This window comes from Leptonychotes weddellii, chromosome 13 (assembly GCF_054177405.1).
Source record: "Leptonychotes weddellii isolate Sample4059 chromosome 13, ASM5417740v2, whole genome shotgun sequence".
Classification (NCBI taxonomy): domain Eukaryota; kingdom Metazoa; phylum Chordata; class Mammalia; order Carnivora; family Phocidae; genus Leptonychotes; species Leptonychotes weddellii.
Genome location: NC_138381.1, coordinates 7,919,342 through 7,938,056, shown reverse-complemented (window position 1 = coordinate 7,938,056; position 18,715 = coordinate 7,919,342). Strand labels below are relative to the sequence as shown.

Genomic DNA, 18,715 nt, shown 5'->3' with positions numbered 1-18,715 from the left:
ATACTATGATACATATTCTCCCCGGTGCTCTCTGATGTTGAAAAGAAGGTAGGCACCTTTGTTATGTAAGGTCGACTTGTTACTGGTCTATGGAGTATTTAAAAGATTTCTGGAAGGTAGAGGCCTTGGTGGGATGTCCTGCACACCTGCAATGAGGAAGTGATTTCAGCTGCAATTACAAACCACAAAGAGACTTTTTTTTTTTGGAAGGAAACGGTCTCCGATGTTAATGGGATTGTGTCTGGTACCACATGGCAGCAGCTAGTTCAGATGGAGTTCCAGTCGCTGCATCTCCTGTTGGACAATTTAGGAGGTAAAAAGCATCAGTTTCCTGGTTAGTAAGGATGTTTCCTGATAATGCCAAACACTTGGAAATAAAAAAAAATTTTAAAAGCCTCAATTATTTATCCAAGTGGTAATTCCATAACAGAACATATTCCACATTTTGAGGTTTTATTTTTAACCAATACTATTCTAGTCAGGCAAACTAGATTTTCTTCTCTAATAAAGCACATGAAAACAGAATCATTGGCCAGCAAGGCTCATACATTGTCCCCCTGCTCTTACAAGCAATGACTTTTTGGTGGACATTTTATCTTTGATCCCTTTTTTTTCTCCTTAATCCCCTACATCTATTTAGCCATTCCTTCCCCCCCACCCCCACCCTTGGCTACCACCAATGTGTTTTCTGTATTTATGAGTCTGTTTCTGCTTTTTGTTTGTTCATTTTTTTTTTAGATTCCACATAAGTAAAATTATATATTTTTCTCTGAATTTCACTAAGCATAATACCCTCAAGATCCATCTACAAATGGCAAAATCCCATTCTTTTTTATGGCTGAGAAACAGTCCACTGTGTGTGTGTGTGTGTGTGTATTATTTTTTAAAATTCAGTATAGTTACCATAGTGTTAGATTAATTTCAGGTGTACAATAAAGTGATTTAACAGTTCCATACATTACTCAGTGCTCATCATGATAAGTGTACTCTTTAATCCCCAACACCTATTTTACCCATCCCCCTACTCACCTTCCCTCTGGTAATCATCAGTTTGTTCTCTATAGTTAACGGTCTGTTTCTTGGTTTGCCTCTCCTTTTTTTTCCCCCTTGCTCATTTGTTTTGTTTCTTGAATTCTACATAGGAATGAAATCACATGGTATTTGTCTTTCTCTAACTGGCTTATTTCCCTTAGCATTACACACTCTAACTTAATCCATGTTGTTGCAAATGGCAAGAGTTCATTCTTTTTTATGGCTGAATAACATTCGTGTGTGTGTGTGTGTGTATGTACGTATGTATGTATGTACTCATCTTTATCCATTCATCTATTGATGGACACTTAGATTGCTTCCATATCTTGGCTATTGTAAATATGCTGCAATGAAAGGAAGGCATATCTTCCTAAATTACTGTTTTTGTTTTATTTTGGTAAATATCCAGTAGGGGAATTACTGAATCATATGATATTTCTATTTTTAATATTTTGAGGAATCTCCATACTGTTTTCCACAATGGCTGCACCAGTTTGCATTCATACCAAAACTGCATGAAGGTTCCCTTTTCTCCACATCCTCACCAACTTGTTACTCTTTTTGATTTTAGCCATTTTGGCTGGTGTAAAGTGATATCTCATTGTGGTTTTGATTTGTATTTCCCTGATGATGAGTGATGTTGAACATCTTTTCATGTGTCTGTTGGCCACCTGTGTTATCTTTGGAAAAATGTCTCTCTAGGTCTTCTGCCCATTTTCCAATTTGATTCTTTTTCTGCTTTAAGTTGTATGAATTCTTCATATATTTTGGATAATAACCCCTTATCAGCTATATTATTTATAAATAATATTTTTGTGTAGTTCCAGTTGCTTATTTTTGCTTTTGTTTCCTTTGCTTGAGGAAACAGTTCCATAAATACGTTGCCAAGGCTCACATCCAAGAGATTATTGCCTATGTTTTCTCTTAGTTTTATGATTTCAGGTCTCACATTTTAAGATTCCAAATATAAGTTGAAATCATATATTTGTCTTTCTCTGTCTGACTTACTTCACTTAGCATAATACCCTCTAGGTGCATCCATGTTGTCACAAATGGCAAGATCTCATTCTTTTTTATTCATCTTTATTTGAAAAATAAATGTCAATTAAAGTTTAGCTTTCTGGAAAGGATCAAATCAATGGTTTGGCCATCAAGCCTGTTGTTAAAAGCTCTTAATCTATTAAATTTTGTTATCTGTAAATATTTTTCACTGAACAAAATGACACAAGGAGATTGATATTGTGCTTCTACCAGAACATCTCCCAAATTCAAGGTGTGAATAGCTCAGAGGTAATGGAATGTCTCCAAAAGAATTGCAGATGTGACAACTGACCTGTGGAATTTATTGAAAAAAAAATAGAGAAAAAAATTACTAAGTTTTTGTGAGAGTTATACTGGCAAATGAGCCTCCAGTCTGGGATAAAAGAGTGATTTGTCAAGATTTGAATGAATTCATCATCCCTCATTTCTCTAAACTTCCACAAGCAGGAAGCTGGCTGAGCATGCTGTCAACATCTTGAGAGGGAATAATGTCCATAATATCCATTGCCATTCAAACGTGGACACAGCAACATATATATGTATATGTGTATGTATGTATGTATATGTGTTTATATATGTATGTATATGCATGTATATGTATGTGTATAGGTATATGTATCTCCTAGAAAGTAAAAGCCAAAGACCATAGAAAATTACAGACTGAGCAACTATTTTTAGGGGGCGGAACCTGAACCAAATAAAGGAGCATTTCCACAGGCATAATAGAGTTAGATTTCATAAATATTTTCTATATCTCCTTTCTGTATGGAAGTATTGTTTGTTGTCCTAGTTTCACTATATTATATTGGGTCTGAGGGGAGGGGAGGTGTGTAAATCACTTGCCTTTTGAGTACATAGACTTCTTTTTTTTTTTTTTAAAGATTTTTTTAATTTATTTATTTGAGACAGAGAGAATGAGAGAGAGAGAGCACATGAGAGGGGGGAGGGTCAGAGGCAGAAGCAGGCTCCCTGCCGAGCAGGGAGCCCGATGCGGGACTCGATCCCGGGACTCCGGGATCATGACCTGAGCCGAAGGCAGTGGCTTAACCAACTGAGCCACCCAGGCGCCCTAGTACATAGACTTCTGAAGCAAGAGAAGACATACAGAGATCTGATGTACACATTATCATAGGATCTTTGACTTTGAGGAAGGTTGCTTGAGTAATTTCCCTTGGGGAGAGAGTAAAAAATTTTGAATGAAGGGAGGCAAATAAATACTTTGTGATCAAGAGGATGGACTGTGTTATATTGTATGGGAATGAGTATGGTCATATTTTAATCCTTGCTGCCCTTTTCTGTGGGAAGAATATAATCTCAAGCAAAAATGGTGAACACGATCCTGTGATTTATTTGGCAAAGGGAATTTGTGCTGCTTCCCAACAGAAACTTTAGGAACCATAGTTTCATATGGAAAACTATTTGGGAACATTTCCTATTTGAAGCCTGGAAATAGATGTATTGAAATATGCATTCAACACACAAAATATTTCAATGTTCTGCACCTCTACATCCAAGCAGTTGAGCACCAGAGAGGATTGACCCAAAGCACTATCAACTCATATGAATGTAATTTGGATTATTTGATTGCAGTTGTCAAATCTTCAGTTTTTCTCTGATGAAAGGTCATTACTGTTTCCAGTGGATGGGAATGAAAATATTCCTCATGGAAATAAGATTTTGAAATGACAATCAACACTTCCACAGTTTGACTTTTCACTGGGAGCAAAGAAAATTCTGTCATTTTCACTGCTCAGATTTTTAATTTTATAGTAGCAAATTCTTCAAAGTATAATTAGTTGAAATTAATGTTTAATTGAAACTGTCAAATACAAAGTTTCCAACTCCCCCAAGTCAACAGATTTTAAATAAATGAAAATGAAATATTAATCCTCTATATTATAGAGAGAATAGATATTTGGGGGCTCATAGGACAAAACCTAGGGCTTAATTAAAGAAATGAGCAAATTAAAAAATTGTTTTTGATGAGTTGCTCAAGGCATATTTACAAAAAAAAAAACAATTTGATGTATATTTGTTAGGAGGTAAACATTCTTATTTCATCTGTGAATATATGATTTCAAAATATGTAATTTGTGAAATTTAATTGAGACTTCACTCCCATAGTGCAGGACCAATAGCATCTATAGTCATATTAAAATACCAAAATAACTGACTACTTTAATAAATATGATGGAAGAAAAATCTAATGAATAATATAGTAATAAAATAAAGTTATTAGAGACAGAACAAGTGTCTGAATTTACAAGATTATGCCTCTAGTACCTAAGAAGCAAGGAGTATAAAATAAATAATTACGAAGACACATGGATGCTCACATTGCAGAACGAGTGTCAGGAAGGCCAAAGGATGAATGAGATAAGGTGGCCAAAGAATATTTTAAAATTTGTAAAGCAGTATCATATTACATAAGAAAAAATAAAGGGAAAAAAGTCAATTATCCACTGCACTGTGTATCCTTCAGTGCATTGATTTCAAACATTTAGGCAATTTTCTGCATAACTGCAGTCATTGTTTGCAAATAATATACTCTTCTTATCAATTACCATAACCAGTTTTCATGTTGCTGTGTAGTTGGCATTTCAAGGGAATGTGTAATATTTCCTTGAATATGAATTTATTTAATTAACCAATTTTCCCTTAGTAAAGGTCATTTGGATTTTTTTCTATATGTCATCTTTTCCCATTGGATAAAGAAAGTTTTCTAGGCGTAATTATTTGGCTAAAGGATATGAATATGATTTGGCTCTTCATATACCCAGCATTCCCAATTTTCTGTGCTTCTCAATGATAGGTCAAATTGTGGAAATGTTTATTGTCTAATCAAAACCCAACTGCATTTTAAATGATGCAAAAGTAAGTTAAACCTCAAATGATTTACTTACAAAATTAGTATGAGTTTAATCAATTTGCTGAGTTGCTAATTGGATATACTTTTAATTTCAGTTTCTTCCTTTTGTTGAGCTCTTTTCCTTTTGTTGAGCTCTTTTGCCCTAGTGTAATTCAATACTTACTCTTGGTTTGTTTTCTCTATTTTTTAGTAATACCTTCTCTGTATAAAAGGACTTTCAAAACACTCTGTGAATATTTTATATTAAAGAGATGTAAATTCAGGGATCAAGTTGTGCCTAGCCTCTTGATGCCTATAACTCAAAAATCAAGATACAGGGGATAAGAGTTAAGATCTATAGTATTTGAAAAATAAAATTCCTATGGTAAGGGGAAGAAGAATTACCTAACTTTAAAATGATATTCATGCTTTATGGGGCGCCTGGGTGGCTCAGTCTTAAGCGTCTGCCTTCGGCTCAGGTCATGATCCCAGGGTCCTGGGATCGAGCCCCGCATTGGGCTCCCTGCTCAGCAGGGAGCCTGCTTCTCCCTCTCCCACTCCCCCTGCTTGTGTTCCTGCTCTTGCTGTGTCTCTGTCAAATAAATAAATAAAATCTTTTAAAAAAATGATATTCATGCTTTAAGTAATTTATGGATTTATCAAACTAACATTCAGGAATCTAGGTGCTCAGTACAATTTTGGGAGAAAGAATATAGAGGTAAAATATATTGCCAGCATAAGGTTTAATGTCTAACATTGATTTCTAACCCATCTGCACAATAGAAACACTTTGTAAGATTTTTAAAATACTAATATTCAAATCTCATCTACAGAATCTGAGCCAATCGTTAAGGGGGTTGGGCTGTAAAGGAGTATTGTAAACAGCTTCTCAAATGATTCTGATGTCTAGCCAACTGTCAGAACCACTGATCTGATGAGAAAAAGCTGCCATTAGTGAGACTCAAATTCATAGCTTTGGTTCCCATTGAACATATATATATTTGTGATAATAGATTTTACCAGTAAAGCATAAATAAAATGGCTTGCAGCTAAAGAATTTCTTATTCCATTGCAGTTTGTACCTGTTAGCATTATAATATGCAAAATTAATGTAATGTCTTCTAGTTTGAGAAAAATCAAAAGATGCAAAATCACTTGGACAGATGGAAAAAATAAGATACCACTGAGCATTGTAAGTTCACACTAAAAGTGTTAGTGTTTAGTTAAATACACTGTTTCTGTGGCTTTTCACTTAGCAATTATCACTTTATTACAGTTTAGCTATTTCTGGCCTCACATTTTAATGCCTTCTGGCGTCAAAAGGTGAATCTTTTCAAAAGTCTGATATTATCAGCGGTGATGAATGTGAGAGACACTTTGTTTAAACTTACAAAACATTAATTATCTAAATAAACAGCTGATTTTTAAACAAGTCTTAATTTGGAAGGACACAGAAATCCTTTCCTAGCCCTAAAATCTCATTAATTTGCACCTCACTAATTTTAAGATTGTAAGAATAGTGACAGACTGAAATTCACATTTATCTATGAAAAAAGATGTTGTAAGTGTTTCAGGTAAGATGGGTTAAAATAATAAAGAGGCCAATCTGTAGGTTCACATGGGGACACAGGAAGCGACCACAGACCCAGGATCTGAATCAAATGTAACAACCAGACCAGTTCATTTAATATTTATGACTTCCTAACTGATATGTTAGATGTTAGAACATACTTGACTTCTTCCCAAGAACAGATTTTAGTGTGGCAGGGATATTGAAACATAAATACAGGAAGTTAAATGTGACAAAATAAAAGTCAGGATGGTGACATTCATTCACAGGATGCACCAGAAATAATTTGCCATATTTCTTTTCCAGGGCTTAAGGGCTATTTGTAATTATGTGTTTAATTATTTCTTGTCTGACACTCCAACTGGAGTATACAGGCAAGGACCGACCGTCTGTACCTCTAAAAGTGCCAGCATTCTGTAGAGCTGTCCAGAGTTCTCTAAAATGAAGACATCAGAGACACCACCACGCGGACAGAAGTCCCACAACTCAGTCTCTATATATTTCTAATCTAAGTCACGCTAATAATTTCCTTCTACTTTCCCTGGCTAATTTGAAGGTTACCATTTCTTGCAGTCCTTTATCATGATCTTGTTCTCCTTTACCAGCCACTCCATTGTGTAGCACTTCGGCTCCCCTTCAGAACCTTGTAACAAACCAAACCTCGCAGGCATGCTGTATCCTCTGCGAAATGTTCTCCGGGTTTTATGGAAAGGTTTAGACCAGGATCTTCTGTTTTTCCTCTCCTTTTAAATGTAGGCACAGCATTCATTAGACTACCATCCTTTAACCTCTTATATATTTTTTTAAAGATTTTATTAATTCATTTGAGACACGGAGATACAGAGAGAGCATGAGCAGGGAGAGAGGCAGGGGGAGAGGGAGAAGCAGGCTCCCTGCTGAGCCAGGAGCCCGATGTGGGGCTGGATCCCAGGACCCTGGGATCATTTCCTGAGCCGAAGGCAGACGCCCAACCGACTGAGCCACCCAGGCGCCCCTTATATTTTTTTCTTTTGAACAACATTTGATAGTTTATCCCCTCTTATTCAGCTCTATTGTTGTCTACTCATATATGCTATGAAAATTGATGGAAGTGATGGACCTCATTCTATTAAAAGGCAACTCAGCAGAGAGCAATTTTTTTTTCTTCTTTGGGACTCTGGTGCTGAAGATTTAGTTAATCTCACTTATTTCTTGGCACATTCATTCTTCCATGCAAATCCATTCCCTTTACTTACATATTCCCTTTCATTCTCACGTCTCATTCCCCTCCCACCATGTGCAGTCATTTGAATGAGGTTTTTGTGTATCATTTGTTTAAGTGTGTTGTTTCACACTATGTCCTTTTATGTGTATGTATTTTAATTTATGCTAACCCTGTTCCTGGCCATATCCCAGGGAAATTCTCACACAGAGCCAAGAGGGGACAGGTACAGAGTATTCGTGGCAGGATTGTTTCTAAGGGCTGAGAGAGGGGTGCAGCTGGGCTTGCTCACTGGGAGAGCAAACAGAGCAAATCTGTGTAGGTGCACCATGGAGTGCTCTACTTCACAGCAGATTACACAAATACACCCGAATGCTGAGGGATTTTAGAAACCATGCTTACTGAAACTAGAGAAGGAGATTTTTTTTAAAAAAGTATTTTCTAGATCTGTGACTGTGATTAAATAATGTTAAAAAAAGGCAGGAGAAATTATAAACTCCCTCTAGGTTCTGAAATTTTGACACAATGTATGGTACAGTTAGCAAGATAAAGAAATGGAGTTAGATATGAAAGTAAACTGATGTATGCCTTTACTAATGGTGTGATCTTGGCATTTAGCCTCTATGAGATACACTTTCCTCATCTATAAAATGAAGAATAATGTATAAGATTACCTAAATTTAACCACTGAAATGTGTGTAGGTTTCTTAATAAAACCTTGGGGGGGAGGAAAGAAACACTATACCTTAAATATGAAAAAAAAATGCATAAGTGATCTAACTAGGTCTTGGGTCAAATGTTCCGCATTTAATTTAACGTTACAGTATGTAACAGTGCTTAATTGAATATTCCAGTATTTAACATATAATATTTAACCTAATTTTTATTATAAACTTCTAATGGCTGTGATCATAATTTATCAATATAAATATTAATATAATGATTTCATGTAAGATTTACTACAACTTTGAAATTAGGTACTATAATTTTAGTAATTACAAAAATTTGAGATTTAAGCAAGGATATAACAAGACCCTGGTCACAGACGGGTAAGGAAGAGTTAAGATACCAACTTGGGTATTGTTAAAATAGGTAAAAACATATTCTGTTTTTATATATTATCATATTCTTTACATGGCAACAATACTTATTATGTGGGTTCAGCTATTTTTCCCCGCAAATGAAAATTTAAAAAGAAAATATTATTCAGTATCTTGGCTTTCATGTTCGATTACCAAGCATTTTGATAAAAGATTGGTGTTCCATATTCCTGGTGAGCCATTCAAAGGGAACACTTAGGGACATTTTTTTTTTTCTGTTCTAATCAGAATCTTCTCTTCATGCAAAAATCAGAATTGATTTCAATAATAAAATATTTCAAATAATATTCCAGTAAGATGAAAATAAAACAAGGGACAGTTTATCATGTTGCCAGAAGTAAAATTCTAAGTTTTCTTATACACAATATATAATAGGAAATAGTGACATCTTTACGGTATTGAAGTTATGTTCAAAAGAAAACAAATGTCAAAGGTAGACTTAGATTTAAATGTTTTCTAACTTTCTAAAATAAAAATCATATTAGTTTTCACAAGTGATATTTTAAATTGTATCTTTTTCAAAGATTTGTCAGGGCTTTTTATTAGAAGACATTTTGGTTACCTAACTAATATAGAAAGCTAGATTATTTATTTTTAGTGTTGCTCAATCTAGAACTCTTTTTAAAAGGAATGACTACTTGTATTTAAAAACTCAGCTTTAAGCCTATGAAATTCAAAAAAATTTTAATTCTAGCAGAGTTAACATATGTTGGTATATTAGTTTCAAGTGTACAATATAGTGATACAACAATTCTATAAATTACTCAGTGCTCATCATGGTAAGTGTACTCTTCATCCCCATCACCTATTTTACCCATCCCCCACCCTCCTCCCTTCTGGTAACCATCAGTTCTCTATAGTTAAGAGTCTTTTTCTTGTTTTTGTCTGTCTTTTCCTTTGTTTTATTTCTTAAATTCAACTTATGAGTGAAATCATATGGTATTTATCTTTCTCTGATGGGCTTGTTTCACTTAGCATTATACGTTCTAGATCCATTCATGTTGTTGCGAGTGGCAAGAATTCTAGGACTATAAATATAAGACAAAAATTTATATTGGCACAAATTATCAAGAAATACTGAGCAGTTTTGTTTTTTTCTTTTTGTGGGAGAAAAATGAATAAGTAGGTTTTTTAAATTCAAGATGGATAAATTTACCTGATTTTATATTTTAAAATATGTATAGACTGGGCTAATTACATTTGAATAAAGATATATGAATAATTATAAGCATAGGATGTTTCCTGTAGTAGAAATTTATGAATATTCGGTTTTTCCTTGTATCACCAGTACTGAGAATTTTAGGGAAAGCTCAATAAATATTTTTGAAGTATTGAATAAACATAATTTTTTATAAAGATTTATATAAATATTTTTAAGTAGTGTATATTGAGTTATATGTGGTTTTGTATATTTTGGCTATTAACACCTTATCAGATATGATTTGCAAGTACTTCTTTCCCATTATCATTGTCTTTCACTTTGTTTCTTTTGCTGTGCAGAAGCTTTTTAGTTTTATGTAGTCCTAGTTGTTTATTTTTATTTTGTTCCTTGTGTTTTAAGTCTCCTATCTAAAGAATCACTGCCAAGACCATGTTAGGAGCTTTTATTCCTATGTTTTCTTTAAGGAGTTTCATGGTTCAGGTCTTACATTTAAATCTTTAATCCATTTCTAGTTAATTTATGTAAGTGTTATAAGACAGAGGTCTAAGCTTCATTCTTTTACTTGTGAATATCCACTTTTTCCAGCACAATTTATTGAAAAGATTGTCTTTTCTCTACTGAGTATTCTTGTCTCCCTTGTTAAATATAAGGTGACTATATGCTTAGGTTTATTTCTGGGCTCTCAATTCTGTTCCATTGATCTGTTGTCTGTTTTTATGCCAGTACCATATGGTTTTGATTAATACAGCTTAAAATTAGGAAGTGTGATGCCCTTCCCCTTTGTTCTTCTTTCTCAGGATTCTTTTGGCTATTTGGGATCTTCTGTGATTCCATATAAATTTTATAATTGTTTTTTCTACTTCTGTAAATAATGTTATTCAAATCGTTATAATGTTTGTATTGAATCTACTTTTGGTAGTATGAAAATTTTAAAAATATGAATTCTTCCAATCTATGAACATGGGATACCTTTCCATTTATTTGTGTCTTTTATTCCCTTCAATATCTTGTAGTTTTCAAATAGAGATCTTTTCCCTCTTTGGCTAAGTTCATTCCTAAATATTTTATTGTTTTTGATGCTATTGTAAATGGGATTTTTTTTCTTATTTCTTTTTCAGATAATTTGTTGTTAATGTCTGGAAATGCTACCAATTTTTATGTTAATTTTGTATCCTGAAACTGTATTGAATTTATTGATTAGATCTAACAGTTTTTTTGTGTAGAGTTTTTAGGATTTCCCTATATAAGATTATGCCACCTGCAAATAAAGACAATTTTACTTCTTCTATTCCAGTTCTGATGCCTTTCTTTTTCTTTTCTTGGTTGCTCAAGCTAGGACTTCTGGTATTATGATGTATAGGAGTGCTGAGAGTGGGCACACTTGTTTTGTTCCTGTTTTTAGAGGAAAATCTTTCAACCTTTCACCATTTAGTATGATGAAAGCTGTGGACTTATATATGGCCTTTATTATGTTTAGGTACATTCCTTCTGTACCTAATTTGTTTAGAGTTTTTATCATGAATGGGTGTTTCATTTTCTCAAATGTGTCTATTGAGATGATCGTATGATTTTTCTTTCATTCTATTAATGTATCACATTGCTTGATTTGATTATGTCAAACCATCCTGGCATCCCATGTGTAATTCCACTTGATCGTGGTGAATGATCCTTTTAATATGCTGCTGACTTTGCTTTGCTAGTATTTTACTGAGAATTTTTGCATCTATATCAGAAATTTTGTTCTGTTGTTTTCTGGTAGTGTCTTTCTCTGGCTTTGGTATCAGGGCGATGCTGGCCTGATAAAATGAGTGAAAAAACCATTTAGTCTTGGGTTTTTCTTCACTGGAGATTTTTGATTACTGATTCAATGTTAGTATTAATTGATCTACTCAGACTTTCTATTTCTTCCTGAGTCAGTCTTGGTTGGTAGTTTGTTTATAAGAATTTTTTTCCATTTATTCTCGGTTGTCCAGTTTGTTGGAGTACAGTTGTTCATAGTAAACTCAAGATTCTTTGTATTTCTGTGATGTCCTTTGTAATGTTTCCTTTTTCATTTATAATTTTGTTGATTTGAGTTCTGTTTTTGTCCCACCCCCCCCTTAGTCAGTCTAGTAAAATTTTACCAATTTTATCTTCTCAAAGAACCAACTCTTAGTTTGGTTAGTCTCATCTATTGATTTCCTTTTCCCTATTTCATTTTTTTCTGTTCTATTCCTTATTACTTCCTTTCTTCTACTAACATTGGGCTCAGTTTCTTCTTTTTCTAGTTCCTTAAGGTGTAGAATTAGGTTGTTTGGGATCTTTCTTGCTTCTTAATGTGGGCATTTACTGCTATCAGCTTCCCTCTAAGACCTGCTTTTGCTGCATCCGATAAGTTTTGGTATTTGTGTTTTCCTTTTTTTTTTTTTTTAAGATTTTATTTATTTACCTGAGAGAGAGAGAGAGAGAGAGCGAGCTAGTGAGGAGAGGTTTAGAGGGAGAGAATTCCAAGCAGACTCCACACCAAGCCCAGACGGAGCCCGATGTAGGGCTCAATCTCACAACTCTGAGATCATGACCAGCCTAAACTAAGAGTCAGATGCTTAACTGACTGAATTACCCAGGCACCCCGGTTATTTGTGTTTTCATTTTTGTTCATCTCAAGATGCTTTGTTTCCCCCTTTATTTTTTGATCCATTCGTTACTCAGGAGACTGTTGGAAAATTCACAAATACATGGAAATTAAACAATTTTCCTCCATTGATTTCAAGTTTTATACTAGTGTGGTCATAGAAGACACTTGGTATCTTTTGATGGTATGATTTCAAGCTTGAATTTGCTAATATTTGTTTCGTGGCTTAACCTATGATCTATCCTAGAAAATGTTCCATGTGAACTTAAGAATATGTATTCTGCTCTTGCGAAATCAAATTGTTTACAGTGTTATTCAAATTCACCATTTCCTTACTGATTATTTGACTGGATGATCTATTATTGAGAGTGGGGTATTAAAATTTCCAACTATTCCTACAATCTTTTTTTTTAACATATAATGTATTATTTGTTTCAGAGGTAGGAAGGGAAAAATGAAAGGGGGGAAATTGGAGGGGAAGAGGAGCCACGAGAGACTATGGACTCTGAGAAACAAACTGAGGGTTCTAGAGGGGAGAGGGGTGGGGCGATGGGTTAGCCTGGTGATGGGTATTAAAGAGGGCATGTATTGAATGGAGCACTGGGTGTTATATGCAAACAATGAATCATGGAACACCACATCAAAAACTAATGATGTAATGTATGGTGATTAACATAATAAAATAAATAAAATTTCCAACTATTGCTGTTTATTTCTGGCTTTGCTTTATGCATTTATGTTCTCTGATGTTAGTTACATAGATACTAACAATTATTATCTTCTTGATATATTGACCCTTTTATCATTATATAATGACCTTCCTTGTCTCTTTTTACTATTTTTAAAGTCTATTTTGTCTGATATTTGGGTAGCTATCGCTGCTTATTTGTGTCTTTAAGGATAAAGTCAGTGTCCTGTACGCAACATATCATTTAATCTTTTTTTAAAAATCCATTCAGCCATTCTATATCTTTTGATGATAGAATTTAATATGTTTTTATTTGATGTAATTATTGGTAAGAACTTCCTATTGCTGTTTTGTTCATTGTTTTCTGGTTGTCTTGCAGATCCATTGTTCTTATTTCTTCTCCTGCTATCTTGTGTGTGTGTGTGTGTGTGTGTGTGTGTATGTTTTGATGCTACGTGAGATCAATATCCTTTGACTTCTTTATCATGTTCTTATGTGTGAGTACTCCAGGTTTTTCCCTTGTGGCTATGATGAGGGTTACCTAAAATATTGTTAAATTATAACACCCTATTTTAAATTAATACCTAAGCTTTACACTTTTACTTCTTCTCTCCCTCACATTTTAGGTTATTGGTGTTACAGTTTACATATTTTTTTATTTTGCACAATAACCATTTATTATGGTTAAGGTTATTTTTACTCTTTTAATGTTTAAAGTAGAGTTGTTAAATGCTTAATGCTCCACCATTACCATATTACAGATTCCAACTTTGACTATATATATACCATTACCAGTGAGTTTTATACTACCTTATGTTTTTATGATGTTAACTAACATTGCTTTATTTCCAGTCATGGAACTCCTTTTAGCTAGTAGTGATGAATTTCCTCAGCATTTATTTGTCCCTGAAAGTCATTTCCTTTCAATATTTTGAATATGTCACCCCATTCTTTTCTGGACTGAAAAGTTTCTGTTGAGAATCTACCAATTGTCTTATAGGGTCCCCTTGTATATAACTTCTCTCTTTTGCTGCTTTTAAAATAAGCTGTCTTTGATTTGACAGTTATGTGTCTTGGTGTAGCCCTATTTGGTTCAACCTATTTGGAATTTTTTAGGCCTCTTGGATCTGGATGTCTTTTTCTCTCTTGGGCTTGTAAAGTTTTCAGCCATTTTATTGCTTTAAATATTGTTTCTTTCCTTTTTCTCTTCTCCTGGAATTCTCATAATGTGAATTTTTTTTTTCATTGTGTCCCAAGGCTTTCTTCTTTTTTCTTTTTGCTCTGGTGGATAATTTAAAACCCCTTATCTTCCAGGTCATTGATTCTTTCTTCAGCATGGTCCAGTCTGCTTCTGAAGTTCTCCATTGAATTCTTCAGTTCAGTGTGTTTTTCAACTCTAGGACTTCTCATTTTTTTATGGTTTCTATTTCTTTGTCAAACTTCTCATTTTGTTGATTCATTATTTTCCTTTTTATTTAGTTGACTGTGTTCTTGTAAGTTTACTATTCTTTAAGAGGATTATTCTGAATTTTTGTCTGACAGTTCATATATCTCCATTTCTTTATGATCAGTTATTAGAGCTTTGTTAGTTTCCAGTAGCCATTCTTCTTACTTTCTAAAGCAGTCCGTCTTGGTCTCTGTGCTGCAGGGTGGTGCTTCAGCCTCATTTTCATGTTCCAGGATTCTCTCCGTGGTGTTTTGGCCATAAATAGTTGTTAGTTATTCTTATTGTGAGGGGGAACAAAGTCAGGAATGATTTATGTTGCCATCTTGTTGGTGTCATGCTCTATAAATCAAAAATGCTTTTTCAGAGTTAAAGTAGTACATTGAATTCCAATTTGTATGTTCCAGGGCTGATTATCATATTTCAGGACACAACTGGACATAACTCTAGAAGAATCAAAGAGTAGAGCTGAATAAGAGAGTTGAGATCCATAAATCAGGACGTCAGAATGGAGGTAAGCCAGAGCTAGAATGTCAAACCTAGATTGAAATTATTTTGGTAGGTGATCCACACAAGATAATTCCAAAAGGGGTTTTCTAAACATGATTCTGAAGAATCCAGGAGCAGGGAGTCCTTGGAGTTGGCATACAATTATCACTGTCCCTCATAAAACCTTCTTGCATGGGTTTCTAAAGCAGAGAACTTTTGTTCTGACAGAGAAGACCGTTGTGATTCAATCAGGGCCTCAACTGAAAAGGAACTGGAATACTCAGCAGTATATCAAGAAAAAAAATCTAGTCTCAAAGCTGAGAGGTGATGTCTTGATCTCAGAATGAAGCAGAACACTTTAGAGGCTCAGTGTAAAGACAAATGATCAACAAATGTTTCAGAATGGTAATCCTGGGCTCCTTAAAATCTTCCTTAACTAAAGCCAGGAAACTCTCTAGAAAACAAATATGGAAATATATTAGTTCTGGAGGTGGGAGAAGAGAAGGAGGCAGAGACTGAGAATTTAAAGTCTCCAAAATGACACCTATGGGTAGACCCCAAAACATTGTCATATTTATTCTGTTGTGTATTTGTTATTTTTTCCACTTTATACATAGAAATAGACCTGTAGTCCCAATTCTCTAAGAACTTATATTCTAGAAAAAGAATTACAGAAATAGCATCCAAATGTACAATAAAAATAAGCATGGGGGGTTGGGAAGGTATCAGAAAGTGGTCTGGGAAGTCCCACTCACCTTGCTGGGTAGTGTTTAAAAAATGAGCCAGTTTTTCTGTTCCTCAGCTATGTCAATCACGAATTGACAGAGTAGGATTAAATGAGGTTCACCTTCCACTTCTAGCATTATTTTTTTATTATTATTATGTTATGTTAATCACCATACATTACATCATTAGTTTTTGATGTAGCGTTCCATGATTCATTGTTTGCGTATAACACCCAGTTCTCCATTCTGTACGTGCCCTCTTTAATACTCATCACCAGGCTAACCCATCCCCCCCACTCCCCTCCCCTCTAGAACCCTCAGTTTGTTTCTCAGAGTCCATAGTCTCTCATGGTTCATCTCCCCCTCTGATTTCCCCCCCTTCATTTTTCCCTTCCTACTATCATCTTTTTAACATATAATGTATTATTTGTTTCAGAGGTACAGGTCTGTGATTCAACAGTCCTACACAATTCACAGCACTCACCATAGCACATACCCTCTCCATATCTATCACCCAGCCACACCATCCCTCCCACCCCCCACCACTCCAGCAACCTTGATTGTTTCCTGAGATTAAGAATTCCTCATATCAGTGAAATCATATACATGCCTTTCTCTGATTGACTTATTTCACTCAACATAATACCCTCCAGTTCCATCCACGTCATTGCAAATGGCAAGATTTCTTTCCTTTTGATGGCTGCATAATATTCCATTGTGTATGTGTATATATATATATATATATATATATACACACCACATCTTCTTTATCCATTCATCTGTCGATGGACATCTTGGCTCTTTCCACAGTTTGGCTATTGTGGACATTGCTGCTATAAACATCAGGGTGCACGTACCCCTTCAGATCACTACATTTGCATCTTTGGGGTAAATGCCCAGTAGTGCAATTGCTGGATCATATGGTAGCTCTATTTTCAACTTTTTGAGGAACCTCCATACTGTTTTCCAGACTGGCTGCACCAGCTTGCATTCCCATCAGCAGTGTAGGAGGGTTCCCCTTTCTCCGCATCCCTGCCAACATCTGTCGTTTCCTGACTTGTTAATTTTAGCCATTATGACTGGTATGAGGTGGTATCTCACTGAGGTTTTGATTTGGATTTCCCTGATGCCGAGCGATGTTGAGCACTTCTTTATGTGTCTGTTGGCCATTTGGATGACAACTGACAGAATGGGAGAAGATATTTGCAAATGACATATCAGATAAAGGGTTAGTATCCAAAATCTATAAAGAACTTAACACCCAAAGAACAAATGATCCAATCAAGAAATGGGTAGAAGACATGAACAGACATTTTTCCAGCATTATTCTTTAGAACTTTTATTCAAAGCTAATGTAAACTCATACTATTCAAAATTTTTAAATCGTCAAATTTTCCACAGCTGTTTTGTAATGTCCTCTCAGAAGTGTTAAACAGGGCTCACGAGATCTTTATGAATAGAGTTCCCTCATTAGAGGTGGACTACAGGACCCATTGTTTGAGGCAACGTGATGGTTTAGATGACTTTAGCAAATGTTTTTCATATCCATGATCCTATGGAAACAGTTTGCTCCTTGACTTTATTAAAATGGTTTTTCAACTCTAATACATCATAAAACAATGTAAAGCACATTTTTAAATTTTCTTGATTGCCATAAGCACATACCCTTTATAGGCACTCAGTTTTTATTATATCAATGTATATAATTTTAGAAATGGAATTTTCTATATGCAACAGGCAAGACTCATTTTGATGGTTTTGCATGCTACGTCCCAGGTGTAAATCATTTGGAACATTAACTTTTTAACTTTAAAGCTCTGGCAGTTTAAAATCTTGTTCAATGTGCAGTTTTACACTTTATGACATCAGCAAAATTTTAGAATAGTGGCAGATTGATGGAGAAGGTAATCTTTAAGTTTTAGTCAAATTAAAACTACTTCATCGTGAAAGTATTCCATATTCAGTGATAGAATTTTTTTTCCTTAAGCAGTACATATGTGCAGTATTGCTGTGATTGACAGATAACCAGGGACTATAACATAAATTACCAATAAGTGAACTGTCATTCATCCTACACATGAATTTTTGCATGAAAAGCTACTGTGTACTAAGGTCTTACCAAGTGCCAGGTCCTAATTAAGTAGCAATGATACAATGATGATGTAAAAATGCAACAATGGTGATATCTATACATATATCTGATTATATATCTCAGTAATAGAGATATACATATCTGATATATATAAATATATATCTGAGATGTATTTATGGTATAGATGTGCATACGTGCATATAAACATACATATGTATTTATACACATACATGCATAAAGATTTTATGTATAAAATGTTTAAAATAAACAAGCTTCCTTTAAGCACACATTCCATTGCTGCTACTAAAAATTTCAATCCATCCCTTCACAACAAAAATCCTTGGAAGAAATATATTTATTTAGCTTTACTTCATTCTCTTTCTAAATCCCAGCAGGGATAGTCTGACTAGTTCCTCTTTACCAAAAGAAAAGATGTCAAGATCACAAATGTTTCCCATACGTCTAAAGCCAATGGTTCATTCTCAGTCTTCATCTTTCTGGAAATATCATGATTTGGCACACCCAGTCAGTCACCTTCTTAAGCTAATTTACTTACCTGGATTCTAGAAAAAGTAGTGTTTCTTGTTTCTTGTACAATCTTCTGTTGTACTTGTCGATCTCTGTTGATTTCTCTTCACGTCTCCAATTTGGCATGCATGAGGGTCTCCAAAGTTATCCCTCTGTTTTTGCTACACTCACCACAGAGAGGTTA

At 34.6% G+C, this 18,715-nt stretch overlaps 1 long non-coding RNA gene across 1 annotated transcript in view; it reads left to right on the top strand.

The window, feature by feature from the left end:
- The first annotated feature begins 259 nt into the window (after positions 1-259).
- The window catches only part of LOC145716677 (uncharacterized), a 41,769-nt gene continuing 23,313 nt past the window's right edge, over positions 260-18,715 (top strand). The window contains exons 1-2 of the long non-coding RNA XR_014139474.1: positions 260-313; positions 15,105-15,211. This is a non-coding gene — a long non-coding RNA (uncharacterized LOC145716677). The remainder of the gene's footprint in view (positions 314-15,104; positions 15,212-18,715) is intronic.